This window comes from Rattus norvegicus, chromosome 1 (genome assembly GCF_036323735.1).
Source record: "Rattus norvegicus strain BN/NHsdMcwi chromosome 1, GRCr8, whole genome shotgun sequence".
NCBI lineage: Eukaryota > Metazoa > Chordata > Mammalia > Rodentia > Muridae > Rattus > Rattus norvegicus.
Window position 1 is genome coordinate 254,994,213 of NC_086019.1, and position 23,871 is coordinate 255,018,083.

The window sequence follows — 23,871 nt, forward strand, 5'->3', positions numbered from 1 at the left end:
TGTCAGAACATTTAAAAAGGTATGGGGTTGGGTGGAAAGATGACCCATTGGTTAAGAGTACTTACTGCTCTTGTAGAGGACCTGGGTTTGGTTCTTAGCACCCATGTGATAGGTTCAATGTTCTGACTTTTATGGGCACTGTGCAATATGGTGTACATACAAACATAAAATTAAATAAGGAAGTGTTTAGGCAGGAGTGGTGTGGTATACTTTAATCCCAGCACTTGGAGGCAGAGGTGGGCAGATTTCTGAATTCAAGGCCAGCCTGATCTACAGAGCCAGTTCAAAAATAGCTAGGGCTACATACAAAGAAACCCTGTCACAAAAAATTCACCCCCGCAAAAAAAGAACATTTAAAAGGGTTTAGTTGAGTTCATTGAGAAATTGGACATAAGCTTTTAAAAATCTATAAGATTTGGAAATACCCCTGTCCCTTGAACTTGAAGAGAAATGATTAGAAGATCATTTCCTATTCTCTTTTTCTGTCACCTTTCCTTCCCATTTGCCTACATTTTTTCTTTACTTTCTGACATTACTTTTATGGATATCATTAATGTACTTAAGTGTACCATTTAGAAAAGAGACAAAATATTGCTTTTGAGTATCTTTGATATCAAAAATGGGCTACAGATATGAGCATTACTTTTGTAAACCTTATCAGGTCATATTTTGTTAAGAAAACCGTGTCCATTTAAAAGCAAAGAGAAAGGTAAATAAGGAAAGAAAAGCAGACAGAGGCAGATAGTAAGGAAGGACAGATAGAGGCAAAAGTAAAGAACTTGGGGTAAGGGACCTGCTGTGGGAGAGAATCCCTGAGAATACAGAACCTCTAAGGTAGGAAACAGGAGTCAGGTCCAGTTTGGGTTTTCCCTTTCAGTGAGTGTGTTCTAAAGTGGGATGAAGTGAGGTGCATGCAACATTCCCATGCTTTATTCATTGGATATGCCGACGCAGAACTGAAGAGATCCTCTATAATAAGGTGACTTGACAGACTGATCCTAGTGGGTTAAGGTGAAAGAAAATATTAAGAGATGTGTCTTGGCTGGCTAGCACCGACAAGGTTATTTTTAACTTTCCCTTTCAGTCTTTTCATTGTTCATACTCCCTCACTAGCTACTAGGAGAGCAGTCAAAATTAGCAACTATATAAAGTGAAGTCCTCTTGTCTCCCCAGTCACTTCCAAAATAAACAGGGAGTAATACTGTCCGTATTTTGTCTCACTTTACTCTGAAGGCTAGCAATAGAGGAAGCATGGATTAGTGTGTAGTGATTTCTAGGCTCTGTCCTCTGGACGAATTCCCCTTTGAGAGCTCCAGCTGAGTGACAGGACCATGTGGCAGGCAGGAGTGCAGCTGGAAGTCTGTCCGGGCACATTTGGATTGGGTAAATATAGTAGGAGCAGGATGTCAGTGTGGGAGATGGATTGTTCTGGGAAAGGAAGTGTTGTCTCTCCTCTGAGAAACAATTTCCTGTACTTCTGGGACCTTTGCTTTCTTCTTCTTCCTTCTGAGGGCAGAAGAGGAGTTGGCATGGGTTGGATGCACTTGCTGAATTCTGTCTCTGCTTGTCTGTCTCCTCCTACATTTGAAGTTGGGTGTAAAAATCAGATCTATTTCAAAAGTTAGGAATAACCCAATAAATAGCCATGTCCGTGACTTACATTTCACCTCTTACAGTCTTACAAGCCCTCACCTGCTTAAAGTCCCTTTTAAAAAGTAACCAATCTTTCCTCAAACCAGACAGGTTGAGAGGCAAAAATAACCATACAAAGAAAATGAACGCTATTGAAAGTCAGACATGAAGCAGCAGCTGGCAGGAAACAGCTGGGGTGTTCAGGGAGCTAGACTCTACCACAGACCTTAACTCTTCAAGCTCTTTGTTATCTGAGCTGCTAAGAAGGCTGCTTACCTACCAACACTCTGCATTAAAAAACTAAATCTGCGAGAGATTATATATTACAATTAAATGGAATTTCATGAATTATAATTTTGCATTTTTCATTTTTATTGGATATTTTCTTTATCTGCATTTCAAATATTATCCCCCTTTCCTCTCCAGAAACCCCCATCTCATCCCTCCCCCTCCTGCCTCCATGAAGGTGCTCTCCCATCCTTCCACCCATTCCCTCCTGCCTCCCCTCCGTGGCATTCCCCTACACTGGGGCATCGAGCCTTCACAGGACCAAGGGCCTCTCCTCCCATTGATGCCCGACAAGGCCATCCTCTGCTATATATGCAGCTGGAGCCATGGGTCGCTTCATGTACTCTTTGGTTGGTGGTTTAATCCCTGGGAGCTCTGGGTTATCTGGTTGGTTGATATTGTTGTTTTTCCTATGGAGTTGCAAACCCCTTCGGCTCCTTCAGTCCTTTCTCTAACTCCTCCATTGGTGATCCCATTCTCACCAATGGTTGGCAGCAAACATCTACCTCTGTATTTGTCAGGCTCTGGCAGAGCCTCTTAGGGGACAACTATATCAGGCTCCTGACAGCATGCACATCTTGGCATCCCCAATAGTGACCGGGTTTGGTGACTGCATGTGGGATGGATCCCCGTGTGTGGCAGTTTCTGGATGGCCTTTCCTTCAGTCTCTGCTCCACTCTCAATTAACATAGATAGAGAAACCAAGATATTCCATCGACAAAATCAAATCTACACATTATATTCATACAAATCCAGACCTACAAAGGATAGATAATAGATGAAAAAAAAAAAAAAAGCTCAACACAAAGAGGGAAACTACACCATAGAAAAAGCAAGAAAATAATCTTTCAACAAGCCCAAAGAAGATAGCCACACACACATAATTCCATCTCTAACAACAAAAATAACGGGAAACAACGATCACTTTTCCTTAATATCTCTTAACATCAATGGACTCATTTTTGCATTTGAAAATTCTTTGACTGGGGGCAGAGCTTAGTTGGTAGAGTGCTTCCCTAGCATGCATTGAGCTCTTGTTTCCATTCTCAGCACTAAAAAGCTGGTACACCCTATAATCCTAATGCTTGGGAGGTGAAGGTAGGAGGGTCAGAAGTTTGAAGTCATCCTTTGCTGTAATAGCAAATTCACGGCCAACCTGGGCTATGGAAGCCCTTGCCTCAAAACAGAAACCATAAAATTTATGAATGGAATTGCTAGGTTATGTGTTAATTCTGTTTTCCTTCTTTTCATTTAAATTCTCATAAGTACAGAAGGATTCCAGTTTATCTATATTTTCACCAGTACTTGTTTTTTTTTTTTTTTTTTTTCTATTTTTCGGAGCTGGGGACCGAACCCAGGGCCTTGCGCTTGCTAGGCAAGCGCTCTACCACTGAGCTAAATCCCCAACCCCTCACCAGTACTTGTTATTTTAAGTATGATAGATGTGGTGATTTGAATAGGCTCCCATAGATTCATGTGTTTGAATGCTTGGTCCATAGGGAACAGTGTTATTAGGAGTTAAGGCCTTGTGTGGTTTTGGAGGAAGTGTGTCACTGTGGGGGCGGGCTTTGAGGTCTCCTATGCTCAGGCTACGTCTAGTGTGGCACACAGTCCCTTTCTGCTGCCTTTGGATCAAGATGTAGAACTCTTGGCTCCTCCAGCACCATGTCTTCCTGGATGCTGTCGTGCTTCCCATCATGATGAGAATGGACTAAACTTATAAGGCTGCCCAAATTAAATGTTTCCTTTACTAAGAGTTGCCTTGTTCATGATGTCTCTTCACAGCAATAAAACCCTAAGACAATAGACAAGCACTCTACCCCAAAGTTATATCCCCTGTTTTTTTTTGTTTTTTTTTTTTTAAAGATTTTTATTTATTTTACGTATGTGAGTACACTGTAGAGTGAGTACACTGTAGCTGTCCTCAGACACACCAGAAGAAGGTTTCAGATACCATTACAGATGGTTGTGAGCCACCATGTGGTTGCCGGGAATTGAACTCAGGACCTCTGGAAAAGCAGTCGGAGCTCTTAACTACTGAGCCATCTCTCCAGCCCATATCCCATGTTTTTAAAGAATTATTATCATAACTTCAAAAGCTTTTGAGATCTGATTGGACTTTATAATAAAGTTCTTTCCAGTTTTGTTCTCTTAGCAACATCTTTCCTGAAGTAACTGGACTGTTCTTTGGGGCCCAGTGTTTTAAGGTTTTAGTTTTTGTGCCTAAGAATTAAGAACGTGTCTTTTGGGTTAGGGGTATAACTCATTTCATAGAGCACTTGCCTGTTATGCCTGAGACCCTGGATTCAATCTCTTGCACTGAAAAACAGTAACAACAAAAGACTTTCCCACAGTTTGTAACAAATATTATGATTACAGCTTAAATGAAAGTTCAGAGGGGTTGAAATCTGACTTGCAAAAACAAGAAAAAGTTGCTGGACTTGATGGCCCATCCTTTTGATCCCAGCATTTGGGAGGCAGAGGCTGGTGGATCTCTGTAAGTTCAAGGCCAGCCTGGTCTAAATATGATTTCTAGGCCAGCCAAGTCTACATAGTGAGACCCTGTTTTTTTGTTTTTTGTTTTTTGTTTTTGTTTTTTTTTTAAAAGGTTACAGCTATAGTTTGTGTCTTGGGATGGGATGTTATTTTTGGTTTTTTCTGTCATTAGATTCCTTGACCACATCATAGACCAAATGTTGCTATATTACAGTCTCAGTTTGCTTGTAGATAGATTGCCACTTTATCTGCCTGCTTATAAAATCAATCTCTTTTTCAAATTGGTGGTAGTGGTAGGGATCAAACTCAGGTTCTTGCATATGCACTGAACTAAAATGCACTGTCTTGGCCCCAGAATAACCTAAAGAGGGAGTTAATTCCTTTTCTGAAGTGTGATTGGTACTATATTTCAGCTGTTACTACTGTTTGGGTGTGTGGGTGGGTGGGTGGTGGTGGTGCGTTGTCAAAGGTAGACCCTAGGACCTACCATAGTTAGTGCATTCTTACCACTCTGTTCTATCTTTGGCTCTTCCACCACTACTTATATTAAAACTCTAGCCAGGTGTAGTGTTGCATGTCTACAGTTCTAGGTGGGAAGCTGAGGCAAGGAGTTTGTAACAAGTTCAAAGCTAGCCTGATTAGGTTCGTCAGGGCTACATAGTGAAACCTTATCTCCAAAGTGAAAGAGAAGAGGAAGAAAGGAAGAAAGGAAAAAGGAAAAAAGAGGGAAGCACACTAGAACTACTGGTTCTTTGCTTTTCTTTAGAAATATGACTTTCATAGCAGTGTATTTTCCAATTTACATGTTGAGTGATAGATTTTTCTAACCTTTAGAAAGATTTTTTTAAAGTACTTAGTATTTGTTTATACTTCCTTAAAATACGGTAATCACAGAATATACTCACGTATTTAATAACACTATTGGTTGCTTTTTTTGTTGTTCAGTAAATTTGAGCCAGTTTCAAAGTACATAGATGGTAGTCACTGTAATGTCCCTTCACTATCAGTACATTAGGTGTTGGGTTACGAATGCATTCTAACCATTTGATCAAAGTCAGGCTTTGAATAAGTCAGGTGTGGTGAATGACAGGTATGTCTGGATTTGGTCTTGAGAGATTTGGGCTGTGGAAAGCATAAGAACCACTACCCCCTTTACGTAATGTACTGTGGTCTGTAATAGGTTGAGTTGTAACATTCATTAAACCACTCCTCACATTCCCTGTTTTCAAAGCTTATCAGGATGAGTTTGATTTAGTTATTTGGAACCAGGACGGCAGCTCGTGGAGCTAGATTCAGAGCTGTGTGGCTGTAATATATGAGAGATCAGACTCAGGTCCCAGTGGGATTACTCCTTGGCTTTATTTGCCTGGAAGTATACACAGGAGCCCAGTGGTATGTATGGAAAGCTTTGCTGGAATGCAAATTGGACACGTTTTGTCGGGACCTGTAGGGGATTTTCACTGCTCCATAATTTTTCAAAGGTTTGTTATACAGCAGACACTACTGCCTCTTCTTTAAATCTGTAAATCCCCCTCTTTTTCCTGTTCTAAAGGTCAGATTTTTTTTGACAACTGTGTGCAGGAACAAGATTTGCTAAATCCCTTCATTTTTATTCATACAAATATCAGAATTCAGTGAACATCAGTTATACAGCATTTAGAGGTGAGGAAAACTCAGGGAGAATCTTGCGAATCTCAACTTAGTGTCAGGCATATGTCTCTGGGGATAAATTTGCTGCCTCAACTTTAACCCATAACTGATCTGATGAGAGACAGACTTCTCAATGTGGCTTCCTTGTATTCGAAACCTATCTTTAATTAATCCCATGTCTGGAGAGGTAGAAGAAAAGTAATCTAATTAGTGGGAGGATATTGTTTTGGGCCTTACTCATAGAGTCTCTTTGACTCTGACAGTGCTTAGACTAGTATTGGGAAAGATAGTTAATTCCTTCCAACAAAGCCATTTCTTTATTCTTACTTAACTTTTAGTGATACATCACTTAGGCATTTTCATTTGAAGATGATTATTTTTTATTCCATTTATTTGTGTGTGTGTGTGTGTGTGTGTGTGTGTGTGTGTGTGTGTGTGTGTTTACAACAGTGCATGCATGGAGGTCAAAGGCTGATTTGTGAGATACACTTCTCTCTTTCTATTTGGGTCCCAAGAATTGAACTCAGGTTGTTAGGATTAGAGGCAGGCACTTATCTGCTGAGGCATCTTCCCAGTCCAGATGATTCTTTCTTACCTAATAGTTCATCAGACAGTCATATTATCACACAGCATAGTTTTCTATCAAACTCTAGTTTGATATTGTGTTGTCTATTATTGTATAGCAAAGTACCCAAAAAATAGCAACTTTTATTTTTTTCAGAAGTTTCTGGGAGCCAGGAATTTGGGGACTACTTAGCTAGTGGGTATTCTTTTAAGATACCAGTCAGGGAGATAGCATTTGAAGGCAGGATTGAACTGGAAGACTTGTTTCCAAGCTCACCATGGCTGTTGGCCAGAGGCCTCAGTTCTTCATAATGTAGACTTCTCAGCACTGCTAACATCATGGAAGCTGGCTCACCCTGAGGTATATAGTTTAGGAATGACAGAGTGAAAATAGAAACTTAAAGATATATATGTATGTATGTTTGTCACTGGAAGTCAAATTAGAGCCTCATGCTTTCATGCTAAGCACATGCTTTATCACTAAGCTATATCCCCAGTCCAGAAGCCACACTTGTTTATTGTTTGATGATTTCATGCATGTATATAATGTTTTGATTAACAACCCCCCCCATTTTCTCCCTTATTTCCCACTACTTCTCCCTCCCAACTTTATGTTTTGCTTTTGTTTGTTTTTGACATGGGGCCTTACTATGTAGCCCTGGATAACACTTGACTTTGCCCCCCCAGGTACTTGGATTAAAGGCCTATGCCACATACCTGGTTTGTGTGCTCTTTAAAAGATTTATTTATTTTTATTTCATGTGCCTGAATGTATGTATGTATACTTGTGTACAGTTGCCCTCAGAGGCTTGGAAGAGAGCATTGAATCCCCTGGAACTGGAGTTAATGGTGAATGTGAGCTATTTGATATCAATGCTGGGAACTAAACTGGGGCTCTAGAAGAGCAGCAATGGCTCTTTTTCTTTTCTTTTTTCTTTTTTTTTTTTTTTTTTTTCTGGAGCTGAGGATCAAACCCAGGGCTTTGTGCTTCCTAGGCAAGTGCTCTACCACTGAGCTAAATCCCCAACCCTAGCAATTGTTCTTAATTGATGAGCCATCTCTCCAACCCATGGGCTCTTCTAAAAAAAAAAAAAACATTGAGTACAGTTAGTGCTACCATAGGCACAAGTCTATCTTCTGGAGCATGGGTAGCATTTCCAAGGCCACATCCCTGAAGAAAACAAACCGTCTGTCTCCCAGCACACATCAATGGCCAATAGCTCCTTATCTAAGAGTGGGGCTTTATTTGTCTCTCCCTCCCTCACGAACGCTAAGATCTTGGTGCATATAGTCAAAACTGCTGTGAGTTCAAGTGTCAGGAAAAGTTTCACTACTTCTGGTTCATGAAACCCCTCCTTAAGGATCCAGGAGCCTTGTAGGAAGAAATCATACTTTTATTTTCTTTAAAAAATATTTTTGTTTCAGGCACATGCTTTTAAACCCCACACTTAGGAGGCAGAGGCTGAGAGATATCTGTAAGTTCAAGGCCAGCCTGGTCTAACAGAAGAAGTTCCAGGACAGCCAGGGATACACAGATAAAACTTGTCTTGATCCCCTCTCCCCACAATGTGTGTGTGTGTGTGTGTGTGTGTGTGTGTGTGTGTGTGTGTGTGTGTGTGTATCCACATGTATGTGAATATGGATACCCATGCATGCATGGGGAAGATGTTAGGTGCCCTGCTTTATCATTTTCCACTGTAAGATTAAGGTTTCTGTTGAACCTGGAGCTAGGCTAGCAAACCCTGGTTATCTTGTCTCTATCCTGTTAGTGCTGGAGTTTCAGGTGCACACGTAACCACTCTTGGCTCAGACACTCACGATTGTTTCCCCAGTGAGCCATCTCCCAGCCCCATATTTTAAAATATTAGAGGAGAGTATCTCATAACAAAGGCTTTCTTTAAACCTTACATAGCCAACAAAAGACACCCTCCTTCCTCTGCTTCCAAAGTGGCAAGGTGACAAAATTTTTCCTCACCTTGTTCTCTATGCTGTGCTGAGGATCAAACTCAGGGCTTTGTGCACACATGGCAAGCACTCTATCAGTGGGGTATGTGCTCAGCCCAACATGAATTCTTTTTGGATATTATCTCAGAGCTCCAGAATAGACATTAAAGTCTTTCTTCTTTTTGTTTTTCTCCTCTTCCTCCTCTTCTTTCTTTTTTCTTCCTTTCTTTTCTTCTTTTTTTAAAATTGGGTATTTTCTTTACTTACATTTCTAATGTTATCCCCTTTCCTGATTTCTCCTCTGGAAATCCCCCTATTCTTTCCCCTCTCCCCCTGCCTCCCCTTTCCCCATCCACTCCCTCCCATCTCCCTGCCCTGGCATTCCCCTACACAGGGGCATTGAGGTTTCACAGGGCTAAGGGCCTCTCCTCTCATTGATGCCCAATAAGGCCATCCTCTGCTACATATGTGGCTGCAGCCATGGGTCCCTCCATGTGTTCTCTTTGGTTGGTGGTTTAGTCTCTGGGAGCTCTGGGAGGGGTCTGGTTGGTTGATATTGTTGTTCTTCCTATGGGGTTGAAAACTCCTTCAGCTTCTTTAGTCTTTTTTTCTAACTCCTCCATTAGGGACCTTGTTTTCAGCCTAATGGTTGGCTGCTAGTATGTACCTCTGTATTTGTCAGGCTCTGGCAGAGCCTCTCAGGGTACAGCTATATCAGGCTCCTGTCAGAATGTACTTCTTGGCATCCACTATATAGTCTGGGTTTGGTGACAGTATATGGGATGGATCCCCTGCTGGGGCAGTCTCTGAATGACCTTTCCCTCAGTCTCTGCTCCACACTTTGTCTCTGTAGTCCTCCTGTGAATGTTTTGTTCTCCCTTCTAAGAAGGACTGAAGCATCTACTCTTTGGTCTTCCAACTTCTTGAGCTTCATGTGGTCTGTAGATCGTATTTTGGGTATTCAAAGCTTTTGGGCTAATATTCACATATCAGTGAGTGCCTACCATGTGTGTTCTTTTGTGATTGGGTTACCTCACTCAGGATGATATTTTCTAGTTCCATCCATTTGCCTAAGAATTTCATGAAATCATTGTTTTTTTGTTTGTTTGTTTGTTTTTGTTGTTGTTGTTGTTGTTGTTGTTGTTTTCTTTTATTCGGAGCTGGGGACTGAACCCAGGGCCTTGGGCTTGCTAGGCAAGCACTCTACTACTGAGCTAAATCCCCAACCTGAAGTCATTGTTTTTGATAGCTGAGTAGTACTCCATTGTGTAAATGTGCCACATTTTCTGTATCCATTCCTCTGTGGAAGGACATCTGGGATCTTTCCAGCTTCTGGCTATTATAAATAAGGCTGCTATGAACATAATGGAGCATGTGTCCTTGTTATATTTTGGAGCATCTTTTGGGTGTATGCCCAGAAGTGGTATAGCTGGGTCCTCAGGTAGTACCATGTCCAATTTTCTGAGGAACCTCCAGACTGATTTCCAGAATGGTTGTACCAGCTTGCAATTCCACCAACACTGGGGGAGTGTTCCTCTTTCTCCACATCCTCGCCAGCATCTGTTGTCACCTAAGTTTTTTATCTTAGCCGTCCTGAATAGTGTGAGGTGGAATCTCAGGGTTGTTTTGATTTGCATTTCCCTAATGACTAAGGATGTTCAACATTTCTTTAGGTGCTTCTCTGCCATTACTGGATCTTACTATATAGCCCAGACTAGCCTCTAACACAAAGTAGTTGGAAGTGCTAAATGCTGCCAGTGTGTGTGTGCACCTGTGCATGCGTGCATGTGTGAGTTGCCCCAGGAATTGAATCTAGGGCCTCATTTATGCCTGGTAAGCACTGTACAAGTTGAACTTTACCTTTAGCCTGCTGTGGGGATGTTTTGGGTTCTTACATGCATCACCTAGTTATTGAAATATAGAAATAACAGGTCATGGATGAGTCTTTTGCTCAGAGTGCTCATGGTAGCAGTGAGTGTGGAGAATAGGCAATCCAAGATGTAAGAAGGGTAGATGAGGACAAGGCTGACACAGACCTATAAATACCTTAAGGTCTCATTTAGTGCTTTGAAATAGTAATTAGGTCATATTTATTGTCTTCTCCAAGTTATTTATTGGTTGGCTCTGAAGACAAGGCATTAGGACTTTTGGAGAAAATGCTACTGTCTGGGACTCACAGAGACTGGATAGAGTGCTGGGATGTGGCTCAGGTAGTAGAGTGCTTTCCTGGTGTTCACAAGGCTGTACAGTTTTCTAGTACCTCACAGACCGGGCTAGAAAACTTCCATATATATATATATGAGAGAACAACGGAATTTTGTGTTTAGACTTGTGTCCTATCCCCAAGGTATCTTACTCTGTCAACAAATGTATTCCAAAATCTGAAAAAAAAAAAGAGAATTCTAGTCTCAAATATTTCAAATAAAAGGTATTCATTCTGTAATAATGTTTCAAAGTATGGTTTCAGTTATTCTCAATAAACTAATGCATTGCTATTAAAAAGAAATAAATACATACCAAATAGTATAGCTGACTGTTAGTTTGCGCTGCTTTATTCTGTTCTGGTTAGTTTGAACTGTAGAAGAAGAATAAGGCCAGAGAGATCATGGTTAGAGCAAGATTACATAGTTCATTAGCTGAGAAAGCTAGAATTTAGGTCTGCCAATTCTTTGTCAGTTGTTGAAGCTTCTGAGAAAATTGCTGATCTGACTCAAATGAGAAAATGGGGGTTTGGAGACTGGAGAGATAACTCAGAGTTAGGAGCACTTGATAGCCTTTTGGAACCATACTCTGTTTCCCTGAAGAACCTATTTTTGTTAAGCCTGATAGTGGTGGTGCATGCCTTTAACTATCAGCACTCAGGAGACAGGTGGGTTTCTGATTTGAGCTAGCCTGGTCTGCAGATCAAGTTCCAGGATAGCCAGAGAGCTAGACAGAGAAACTCTGTCTCAAAAACAAAACAAACGAAAAAGCACCCTCTAATTTATTTATTTATTTATTTATTTTTTGGTTTGGTTTCTGAAACAAGGTCTTGCTCTGAAAGCCCAGCTTTCCTGAAATTCACTCTGTGGCACAAGTTGTCCTTGAACTCAATCCTATTGGTTTAGCCTCTAGAGTTGTGGAGTTACAGGCATATGCCAATATCTGGCTGTAAGAACACCAACATTTTATAAGCAAATTTTCCAAAAAGTCCGCTGAGGTCCATATTATATATATTAATATTTATATATAATATAAAATGCATACTTTTAATATATTTTTCCTCTAGGTCTCTACATTTTGGGACAAATACTGCCTTAAAATTGAATTGAGTAGGGCTGAAGAGATGGCTCAGCAGTTATAAATGTTTGCTGCTCTTCTAGAGGACCTGAATTTGATTCCCAGCACCCATATTGAGTAGCTCAGCACAGGGTCAGAAACGCAAAAGCCAGGTGATCGTGTCATTGCAGTTCCAGGGGATCTGATACCCATTCTGGCCTCCACAGTACCTGCACACATGTGGACAGATTTAAAAAAAATGAATAAGTTGAGTACCTGAAATCAACGAGTTGAAACCAATAGTTTTAAAATACATTCTAGGGGCTGGAAAGATGGCTCAATGTTTAAGAGCATTGACTACTCTCACAGAGGACCATGATTTGATTTCCAGCACCTACATGGTGGCTCACAACCAACTGTAATTCCAATTGCAGAGGACCAAATACCCTCTTCAGGCTCTGTGCATTGTACATGTTGTGCACAAATATTCATTCAGGCAAAACACTGATAACACATAAAATAAAAATGAATAAAATCTTACAATTTTTAAAAATTTAAGTATTTCTAGGCTTAGCATAGTAACATATGCCAGTAGTCCTGTGGTTGAAGAGATAAGAGGCAGGGGGATGAGTTCAAGCCCAGTCTGGACTGTATTGGGAGACTGTCAATAAAATAGAAAGTTAAATCCCTTACCTAAAATTAACCATGAGTTTATCTGTATTTATTATTTATAGATCCAGCTATACAGGTTGCATCATGTATGATAGCATCGAATCTCTTTTTAATAAAATGTCTTTTATACTCTTGGCAGGGATCAGGCTATCTAATAACTTAATTAAGTACCGACATATTTTTAGTAAGTACTTAATTTGGCAAGATTTTATTGGTCTTATGTAATATAGATGACAATATTATATGTCAGGCAGTTTACATATATCATCTCACTTAATCTTTTCAAGAATATTTCAAAAACCAGCAAGGCGGCTTAACAAGTGAGAACACTTGCCATGTAAATCTGACAAGCTGAGTTGTCACATGTTGTCATGACTGAAGAGGTGATTGACTCCCAAGTTGTCTTCTGACCTCCATGCTTGAGCTTTGAGCTCCACCCCTTCCTCATCAACCACATCTGTTTACAAGGAAGGTATTTCAGGATAGTACTGTGACCATTTATAGTAGGCTTCAGTAGGGTCCAAAGCAGGGAGGACCTGAGGCAACATCTTTGTAAGTGGCAGGATGGGGCTCTGAGTATGCTTTTCACTGATACAGTTCCTGCACTTGCCTCTTTCTCCTGAGGGCATGGAATTACTGACAGAAGACAAACTAGTCTCAGTCTTATTTTTGGCAAATATGAAACTCTTATCCTGTGGTTCCACAAGAATTCTTGATGTTTCAATGGAGATCGTAGGCTGCTGTCTCTTTTCTGAGAACCTAGGACAATAAGTAAAAACCGGCAGAGCAAGTAAGAGTATAGGTTCTGGACTAGAGGCATGCAGATCTGGTTTTGAATAGCAGTCTCCCCTAGATGGCTTTCGGCAGACTACTTAACCATAGCCTCAGTGCTTCATTTGCAAAATAGGGACTATGTGGAATACAACTTAGCAGTAAGGGTATATGGTGACATATATACTGGTGACATATGTTTAAGCTTGTCTAGAGCTCAGATCCAATCTGATGAGTGACTGACTGACTCTGGCCGAATGGTACTCTGACCAGGCAAAGCTATAGAAAAGGGAACAACACAGCAGGGAACAGGCTCCCCATGAAGCCTCACTTCAATCCTGTGGAAAGAGAGTGCTGACTGTGACAAGCTGTCCTCTGACCTCCATGTACATGCCCTACACACAAATAAATTGAATTCAAAAGTTAAAAAATCTAAATAATAAATAAGTAAAAAAAAAAAACAAAACAGGTTACTGTATATTTAAACAGCAGCATTGTCCTATAGTCAGCAGAAGGTAGCAAACGATGTCATTGTCTGCTCACACCTGTCCACAATAGCTTTTCTGACTTCCTACCTGCACAGATGTAGAAGTGAGACCTAATGTGATTCTTTCTTATGATGGGTTCTCCATAAACCCTGATATTCATGCACCTACTCCACTTTAACCTCAGCCTATATTTCCATAGCTGTAGGATAAAGATAGGTAAAAGATAATGACTACCAAGGGATTGTGAAGGGACTGAAACTGTTCTACGGCTTCATTTTGGTAGTGTTTACAGGAACCTATATATGTGTTAAAATTAACAGAAAATCTGTTCTACCCTTCAAATCAGTTTACTGTGTGTTAATTTATAAAACAAATTAAGCAAGATGTGGTAGTGTAGTCCCAGCTACTCAAGCGGCTAAGATGGGAAGATCTCTTGATCCCAGGAATTTGAAACTAGTCTAGGAAACAGTGAGCTCTCATCTCACTAAATAAATAGCTGGATGTAGTAGTGTTCATTGTAATTGCAGCTCTCAGATGGAGGAGGTAGAAAGATGAGGAGCTCAGAGTAATCCTTGGTTAGTGAGTTCAAAGCCAGCCTGAGTTACTTAAGAGCAGGTCTCAAAAAAACAAAAATCATGAAAGGGCTGGAGATGTAGCTCATTGGGAGTTTGCCTAATATGCTCAAAGTTCTGGGTTCAATTCTTAATAAGACATAAACTAGATATGGAGGTGTTAGCCTCTACTCCTAGCACTTGGGGGAGGTAGACTGGTAGATCAGAAGTTCAAAGTCATGCTTGGCTACATAGAAAGTTTGGGGTTCTAAAAAAATTCTTAAATATAAAAAAATCAACTTATCCATAAAAATGAGTATATTAAAATAGACAGTGGTAAAATTTTTACTGTTTTTTTTTTACTTTTTGAGATTTATTATTTTATTTGTGTATGTTTTAACAGAATGTATGTCTGTGTCCTATGTTGGTGCCTATGTGGCGGTCAGAGAAGGAGTTAGATCTCCTGGAAGAAACTGGAGTTACCAATGGTTGTGAGCCATTACATGGGTAACTGGGGACCTGGACCCTTCGCAAGAGCACCAAGTGTTGTAAACTGCAATCTCGTCTCTCCAGCCTTTTTGTTTGTTTATTTTTTAAAAAAACATTTTAGATCTATTTGTTTTATGGTTAAATTTTTTATAAGATCATTATAAAAAATAAAAATAAGATAACATAAATAGAATAGTATCACAGTGCATACCAGGTATGTAGTATATATTAAGTATTTGTGTTATTTTTTGACATTATTAAAAGTATTTTTAAATGTAGCGACATTCATTGAAAGAATGGGGAAATAAAGTCCCATCCCGTCCACATGAATATAGTCTGTGAAGTGTCCGATGGTGTATGTCTTCACATGACTTGGCCAAGGCCTGAGGTCTGCAAGGCTCCATGCAGCTTTTCTGAAATGGCAGCTGGCTTCTCTTTGCTCTGCAACAAAGGAGTAAACCAGTTCTGGTCTCAGAAGCTTCAGCCTCCTTCCCCGGCTTCAGATCACTCTGCAGTCTGGATCGACCAAATTGGTTAAAGCAGGAGCTGGAAGTGTTTCTCATCCTCAGAAGGTGGATCTGCCTTTATATGACAGCTGCCGCCCCACAAGCCATGTCTTTCTGCTAGCCACAGCTTTTAAGTCAGACGGGGACAATGGTAGGCAAACATTGCTCAAAGTTGTTTCAGTTTTGTTGTTGACATTATAGTTATACCAGCAATGAAAAAGAAGTTGTGAGGTAAATTTTTAAAATATTTACTTTTAATTTTTTTTATTACATCTGTAAATGTATGTCTGTGTGTGGGCATGATCACATGGGTACACTCTGAGATCAGAGACAGTTAAGTCTCCTGGAGTTGGAGTTACAGACAGTTAGCCACTTAGTGTGGGTGCTGGGAATTGAACATGGGCCCTTTGCAAGACCAGTACTTGCTCTATAACCATTAAGCCATCTTTCCAATCCCATAAAGCAAAATCTTGACTTATTCACCCAGTAGGATGGTTGTCTTCTCTAGAAGCTCAGACTCTGGATCAAATAAGCAGAACTGACAGCATGTGAGGTATAGAGTCAAGTAAACATCTGCTGTACCACGTTTTGGGGATTCCTCATATGCTTTGCCTGGGCATTATTTATTTTTTCCTTATAGGCCCTGCATATATACTATGTTTTCCAGTGTTGTATTTTTATGGGATTTCAGGATTTCTGTATGTGTGAACACGAGTGTCCCTCTTTGGCTTTTTTTTTCTTTTTGCTTCATCAAATTCCAGTTTGTTTTCATTTAATCTTACTTAAAAATTATTGGGGGGTTGGGGATTTGGCTCAGTGGTAGAGCACTTGCCTAGCAACCACAAGGCCCTGGGTTCGGTCCCCAGCTCCGAAAAAAAAAGAAAAAAAATTATTGTTATATAATTATTATTATATAATGCCCGTTTGTATTCTAAAAGAAAGAATATGGATTTGGGTGGGTGGGGAGTTAACTGAGTGAGGCTCTGGTAGGAGTTGGCGGGGGGGGGGGGACCATAATCAGAATTTAGTGTATGAAAAAATAGAAATGCATACCAAGGAGAATTATGCTAATATATGACCTATTAATGGAAGGAACTGGATTAAAGATTTGAAAATAGTTCTGTTGGCTATTGTTCTATTGGTTGTGGTGGCACACACCAGTCAGATATGCTGAGGAGGCAGAAGCAAAAGGATCACAAGTTTGAGGCCAGCCTGGCTTTACCTTTAAAAGATCCTGCTGTGCCTGAGGAAGAACATGCCAAGCTTTAAGGTGCCCTAAGACTCCTCTTAGCATACCCTTCGCAGCTCATAGCACACAGAAACCTAGATCCCCGGCTGTTAGGTCATTAGTGAATTCAGTAACTATCTCACTGAGCTCTGTATCCAGTATTCTGAACTCTATCAACATTGTTTTGTGATACCATTTTGTGGTACCAGACATAGAACTCAAGGCCCCAGCAACCTTTTTCTTTTTCTGTCTTTCTTTGTTTTTTTTGTTTTTTGTTTTTTTTTTCTTTAAAGACAAGGTTTCTCTGTGTGGCCCTGGCTGTCCTGGGACTTGCTCTGTACACCAGGTGGATGGTGTTCGACCATTTTCAAAAATGTATGTAACTATACCTGGATACTTTCTACTTGTGTTATGTAATTATTAAATAAGTTTATGAGGTTGGGTTGAGCTTTTTCTTTATGTTACAGATATGGAAATAGAGGCTTAAAAAGTTTTTAATTTCCTATGATCATATTAGAACTAAGATTTGAATCTAGTTTTTCTGACTTCTAAGTTACAACTTTTAGAGAATATAGTTAGATCTCCACCTAGATATATGATTGAGTTACTTTTTATTTAATTTTATTTATATTTTTACTTGTTTACTTTATATGGCACTCATTGCCTCCTCCTCAGTCATCCCCTCCCAGAATCCTTCCCTCATCTCCTCTTCCCCTGAGCAGATGGGGCCCCCAGGTATGATTGAATTATAAAGAAATCCATGGGGGGCTGGGGATTTAGCTCAGTGGTAGAGCGCTTACCTAGGAAGCGCAAGGCCCTGGGTTCGGTCCCCAGCTCCAAAAAAAAAAAAAAAAAAAAAAAAAAAAAAAGAAATCCATGGGACTGGAGAGATAGATAATAGCTCATGGGTTACTTAAAGGCACTGGCTGCTCTTATAGAGGACTTAGATTCAATTCTCAGCATCTACATGGTGCTTTATGACTGTCTGTAATTCCAGTCCTAGGGGAATATAATACCCTCTCTGGACTCCATGGCACCAGCCAAAATGTTCTTGCACATAAAATAAAAAAAATAAAATTTGAAAAATAAATAAACTAAATTTAGCATAGTGACCCATGTCCTTACTCGAAGCACTGAGAGACAGAGGCAGGTAGAGTTTTAGGTCAGCCTGGTCTATAGGGCAAGTTCCAGGACAGCCAGGCTACAGAGATATCCTGTCTCAAAAATAAAGAAATTAATTAATTTAGAAAAGAAATAAACTGATTGTAAATATATACAAAAGGAGCAAGGTTTAGGTCAATATATATTGAGGGTAGAGTCTTAAGTTATATTTCAGATTTCACTTTGCCTAGTATATATTCCAACCTAGAAGGGGGATATCTACTGTTTTCTGAATACTTGCTTTAGAGCTAACAGCCTCACAATCATAGTCATCATCATATGGGACTTTAGAAGACAAAATCATAGGATTCTAAAAGTAAATATAAAAGTTATAGCTTTGTATGGTAACACATCTGTAATTGCAGCACTAGGAGGCTGAGGCAGGAGGATTGCCTCAAGTTTGAAGTCCGCCTCTACTACATAATGAATTAAAGGCCAGCCTGGGCTACTGTATGAGACCCTATCTAAAAACAAGAAACAAAACAAACAAAACCCCCAAATCCCTAACAAAGAAGACTTTGACTACTGTAGACCTTGACTACTGCTGGGCACTTGTGGTGTGGTGCACACCTTTAATCCAGCACTCAGAAGCAGAGGCGGGCAGAGCTCTGAGTTGGAGGCTATAGTGTGAGTTCTAAAACAGCCAGAGTGATACAGAGGAAACAAACAAACAAACAAAAAACAAAAACAAAAAGAGCTGGGCAGGCAGATGTGGTGCATGCCTTTAATATCTACACTCTTGAGAAACCCTGTTTCAAAAATCTAAAACAAAAAAACATGTATACTCACACCCCTCCTCTAGACTACTGTGCATGGTTCTAGCTAGAAACTTTTTGTTTTTACCTTGAAATTTTTTTCTTTTACTTTGAAAATTTTTGATCTGGAACATAGCTCCATGATAGAAGATTGCCTAGCATATGTTTGAGTCCTCTGCACCACAACATTTAAAAACCTGAAAAAAATTTCCAGAGAATCCTGTTTTAGAACATTGTAATTCAAGATCATCTTTGTCATATATTTTAATTTTTAAATTATTTATGTGATGGTGGTAGGGATGGATTGCACACCAGTGTGTGAATATGAAGGTCATAGTTCTTTCCTTCCACCATGTGGGTCCCAGGGATCAAACTCAGGTCAGCAACCTTGGCAGCAAGCACCTTCGTTTCCTTGAAATCAGAAAAGGGTGTTGGATCCCATGAAACTAGAGTTAGAGACTGTTTCAATCTGCCAGGTGGATGCTGGGAATTGAACCCAGTCCTTTGAGAGAACACCCTAAGCCATCAATCCAGCCCCCAGGCTTAGATTCTTGAATTAGATCTAAAGCTGGTCTTGTTTCTTCATTTAGTAAGTCACTGACCTGCAAACTGGACCACATGTCTGAAGTGTGGACAGCAGGTAAGTGCTGACATTTTGATGGCCACATCATGTTTCAAGGATCTATGAGAAGGCCTATAATGACCACACAAAGCTAGCCAAGAATCTCCTTGCCATGGACAAATGGGAGATGTTACTAAGTTTAGCTGACATTAAGCTATAAATTATTTGAAAGGTGGAAATGGATTCTCCTCAGAGGCTATGTAGAATTTTCATTTAGTATCAGGCACATGTGTTGTAGGTGTTTTTGTCCTAGGAAATAAATTATTATCTTTCTTCTTACATATTTTTCTACTATATTGGGAAAATACATATGTAAAAAATTTATAGTTGCTATGTTTTGCCTATATAGTAGAAATATAGAAAATATAGCTACTATATTTTCCCAATATAGTAGAAATACATAGAAAATATATATAATATATAGAAATTATATAAAAATCCAATCTATTTTACCAATATAACATTATAATGCAGTTACTATAGCTCTATTAGGACCAGTACATTAGTAGTTCCTGTTGGTCTTAGGTATGAAAGCCTCACTTACCCAAAGTAATACATACATCTATGACAAAGTCTGGTCTATAATCTTAGTACTTCAGATGTTTTTTAACATACCTAATGGCACTCCTCAGTTAGTGGTTAAAACCCTCCACATTATGAATCCAGTCTTCATACTTACTCCTTTCTTCCACTGGTTTCCTATCTTTTACCCATCCTGAGCTGTTCGGCACTCACTAAATGTGAATGTATTGGTGTTCCATAAACCACCTAAAAATGTTTAGCATATAAAAGATTCAGGTGTTAAATTGCTGTTTGTAAATCAGAATTCAAACTTCATTTGAGTTTATATCGAGAATATGCTAGAGAAATATATGAAATATAGCAGTTTTGATTCTCGAAAGGAGTAGGGGAATATAGCCATTGTTAGAGCACTTGTGTAGCATCCAGAGGCCCTGGATTTGATACCCAAAACTACAAAAAAATAAAAATAAAATGAAAAGAGGGGTGTGGAAATATTACTCAGTGGTTACTTGACTAGCACGTAAGCTGGAGTTCAATTTCCAGTCCAGTAAAGAAAGGAGAGGAGGAGAAGGAGGGTGGGAGGAAGGGGGGACAGAGGGAGACAGACAGACAGACAGACAGCAGGAGATTGAAGCAGGATTGCAAGTTCCCAGGCAGCCTGGGCTGACCAGAATTGAAGGGCTATATGGTGAGAATCTGTCCTTTAAAGGAAGGAAGGGAGGGAGGGAGGAGAGAAAGAAAGAGTTCTAGTGACAGTCACAAATTTGGCGTTGTATGACAAAACTTTTCCTGGAGAAAACCAAACACACGCATTTACTCACCCCAGCTAGGGATCCCATGACAGTATGGATATCACCTGCCCTGGCTAGGTTTATGTCAACTTGACACAGAGTCATCCGAAAGGAGGGAATCTTAATTGAGAAAATGCCTCCATAGAATCTGGCTGTAGGGCATTTCTTATTTATTGATTGATGGGGGAGAGCCTAGCCCATCACAGGCTGGTGGAACCATTCTCTTAGAAAGCAGGCTGAGTGTGCCATGAAAAGCAAGCCAGCAAGCAGCACTTCCATGGCCTCTGCATCAGCTCCTGCCTCCCAGTTTCTTTGTTAATGGACTACTATGTGGAGGGGTAAGCCAAGTAAATCTCCCCAAGTTGCTTTGGGTCATGGTATTTCATCACAGCAATGGTAACCCTAAACTAAGACACCAGCAATGTTCAATTTAGTAATCCAGCGAGTTTTATTAGAGTTACTTGCAGGAATATGGGTTAGGGGTTACTTATAGGTTACTTATAGAAATGACTCAAAGACAACTGCATCACAAAGTGCAACCCAGCATGGGGGACAGCTCACAAACTGGAGCACACTTCATACCGTGCAGCAGCTCAATGGATTGGAGCGTGTTCTTTCTTGGTGCCTCCGTTGGTCCAAACCTCTTCTAGGCGCCTCAGCTGGTTTCTGCTTCGTCCGGGCAGCTGGCCTGGTCTGAGTCTTTGGAGCTTGTGCTGCTCAGCTTCTCTTTTTCTCAGAGGCTCTGCTCTTATTGCATACTCTGGCAGGGAGTGGCTGAATGAATCTGGTCAGGTTCAGGGACTTCCTGAAGTTTCTTTGAGTAGTTTATTGTCCCTAAGGAGCTACCCTGCAGGATGCAATGTTTCAATCTCATAGGAAACTGTTAAACAATACTTAGCAAGCAAAAATGTCCCCATAGAAATTGTATATATCAATGTTTTGGGCTGGAGAGAGGGTTCAGCTGTTAAAGACAAGGCTCACAGAAAAGACAAACAGTACTAAGCGATAACAAAATGTGGATGGCCAGCTGAGATGCTCACATTCTGAGGGTGAATTGTAAATTGGAAAGTAAATTGTAAGTTGGCTACTTCTATTAGAGATAAACTGCTATGAAATGAATTGCTTTAAACCAGCAAATTCTGTGTGTAAGAGTATGCCCAACAGCTATTTGTACATATGTTCATCAAAAGATGTGTGAAAATGTTTATAGTAGTGTTGTTCATAAGAGCTTCAAAAAAGTAAATTATCCAAATGTCCATCAGAAATAAAATGTAATGGATTCTTACATTAGAATACTTTCTAGTGATAAGAATTAATATGGACTATAGCATATTTAATATACATTAATTTTTCCCATGTTGGTAAAAATTTCCAGTATAGAGTGAAAGAAAACCAAACCAAAAACAAATTGTAAGATTGCAGAGAGTAGGGCTAAGGATGTAGCTTAGTGATACGGGTACAAGTCTGTAGGGTAGCCCTCTAGCACTAAACAGACTAAAGAACTGTTTATATAGTATAGTCAAAGCTATCCCAAGCTGTTAGAACTCACAATCATGACTTCTTTTAGAGGATTTTCAAGTAGAAGAAATCACTATTGGGTTGGGTTTTTTTTGTTTTTGTTTTTTGTTTTTTGGTCCAGTCGTTTAAATTCGAAAAGTAAAAGTGAAAATTCATTGAGCTTAGGATATTTCAACTTAAACATGTTCTTAAAAGAGCTGGAGCAATAGCTCAGTGGGTAAGAGCATTCACTGCTCTTGCAGAGGACCCAGGTTTGGTTCCAGCATCCACGTGGCAGCTCCTAACTGTCTGTGAGTCCAGTTCCAGAGAATCTGATCCTCTGTAGGCCCCGAAAACACATGACACACATATATACACTCAGATTAAAGCTTCTTTTTAAGACAGAGTTCTCTGTGTAGCCTTAGATGTCCTGGAATTTGCTCTGTAGACCATGCTGGCTTCAGAGATCCACCTGCTTCTGCCTCCCAAGTGCTAGAATTGCAACCATGCTCTACCACCGCCTAGGTGACTAAATTTTTTTCAGAGAAGGAAAAGCAAAAAACATTAACTCATCTTCCAGAGGATTTAAGTACAATTTCAAGCACCCATGTCAAATGACTCTTAACTGTATCACCACCTTCTGGCTTCTTCAGGCAACTATATTAAGTGTGACATATATATGCTTGTACACACATACACACAAGAATACACAAGCATTTATACACACACACACATTTGTACGTACATACACAAATTCACACATACATATGCATACACAACACAATGCATACACACATATATGCATACGCATGTACACATGTTCATAAATACATATACATACACACATACACACAAAATAAATCTGGAGAGAAAAATTCTTCCTTAAAAAGTGTATTCCTTGGGGTTGGGGATTTAGCTCAGTGGTAGAGCGCTTGCCTAGGAAGCGCAAGGCCCTGGGTTCGGTCCCCAGCTCCGAAAAAAAAAAAAAAAAAAAAAAAAAAAAGAACCAAAAAGTGTATTCCTTTCTTGATGTCCCTCTTAGGAGTTCTTTCTTAACTTTCCTTAATTTATATTTTCCCTGTTCCAAACAAAACAAAACAGAAACAAACCCTCTTTTTCTTAAAACGTTAGGGAAGGGCTAAAATTTGGAGATTTTGAGCTGGCCTTACTCATTAGCTAGAGCATCGCTCACAGTTAAAGGCCATCCTGCTTTATGACAGTGAGTTCTAAGCCAACTTGGGTTCCAGAATGAGACCCTGCCTCAGAAAAATACCCCTACTTCCAGCTAAGAAATTATTTTAAATTCTAGTTTAGTTAATTTTTTGTTTGTAGTTTATGGGAGAATCTCCTATTTTTTGGTTCTTGGTTTGTGTTTGTCTGATTTAGGAGAACTATGACTGACTGTATTTTACACATAACATACAGGACTCATCTTTTCTGTTGAACTTGAAGAATTATATTGGATGCTGTGGAACGAAAAGGCACCATGTGGATAGTTAGAGGATTTAAGGGAATTTGTAGCTGATAGAAGTGGTGAACTGGAAAGGTAATAGTATATCTACAGTTTTCATTCAGATAAAAATCTACTCTTGTTTTTTGATGTCAGAATAAAAAGTGTCAATGACTAAAAAGAACTTTGACAAAGTGGGAAAAGGTGCGTTTCATGCTTTCTGTTCCCCAGAGGTTACATTTTCAGGCTAGTTCTAAGATGAAACTGAAGCTGTACATCTGACTGCTTGTTTTTCTTAGCCCTCATTTTTGTTGTTTAGATCTTCCTGTTAATATGATACGCTGCATTAGTATCGCCTGTCTCCCATGCCTGTATTAGCTGAGATTTTGATTAGTCTGTTAGGTTTCTCTGGTAGGTTGTTTCTATTACTGGCATCCCCCAAATAGAGGTCTGCATTCGGGTTTGTTTTCCAGTGGGTATAGATGATTTACCTAGGACTAGTAAACCCTTGCAGCAGCATTAGTCTAGAGGACATT

General features: G+C 39.8%; 1 protein-coding gene and 1 long non-coding RNA gene across 14 annotated transcripts in view; both read left to right on the forward strand.

The window, feature by feature from the left end:
- The window catches only part of Gbf1 (golgi brefeldin A resistant guanine nucleotide exchange factor 1), a 128,696-nt gene that overhangs the window by 34,429 nt on the left and 70,396 nt on the right, over window positions 1-23,871 (forward strand). The window lies entirely within an intron of this gene.
- LOC134484079 (uncharacterized) overlaps window positions 1-23,871 on the forward strand; it is a 42,992-nt gene that overhangs the window by 15,450 nt on the left and 3,671 nt on the right. Inside the window, exon 1 of the long non-coding RNA XR_010061428.1 lies at window positions 1-23,431. This exon is cut by the window's left edge and continues 15,450 nt beyond it. This is a non-coding gene — a long non-coding RNA (uncharacterized LOC134484079). The remainder of the gene's footprint in view (window positions 23,432-23,871) is intronic.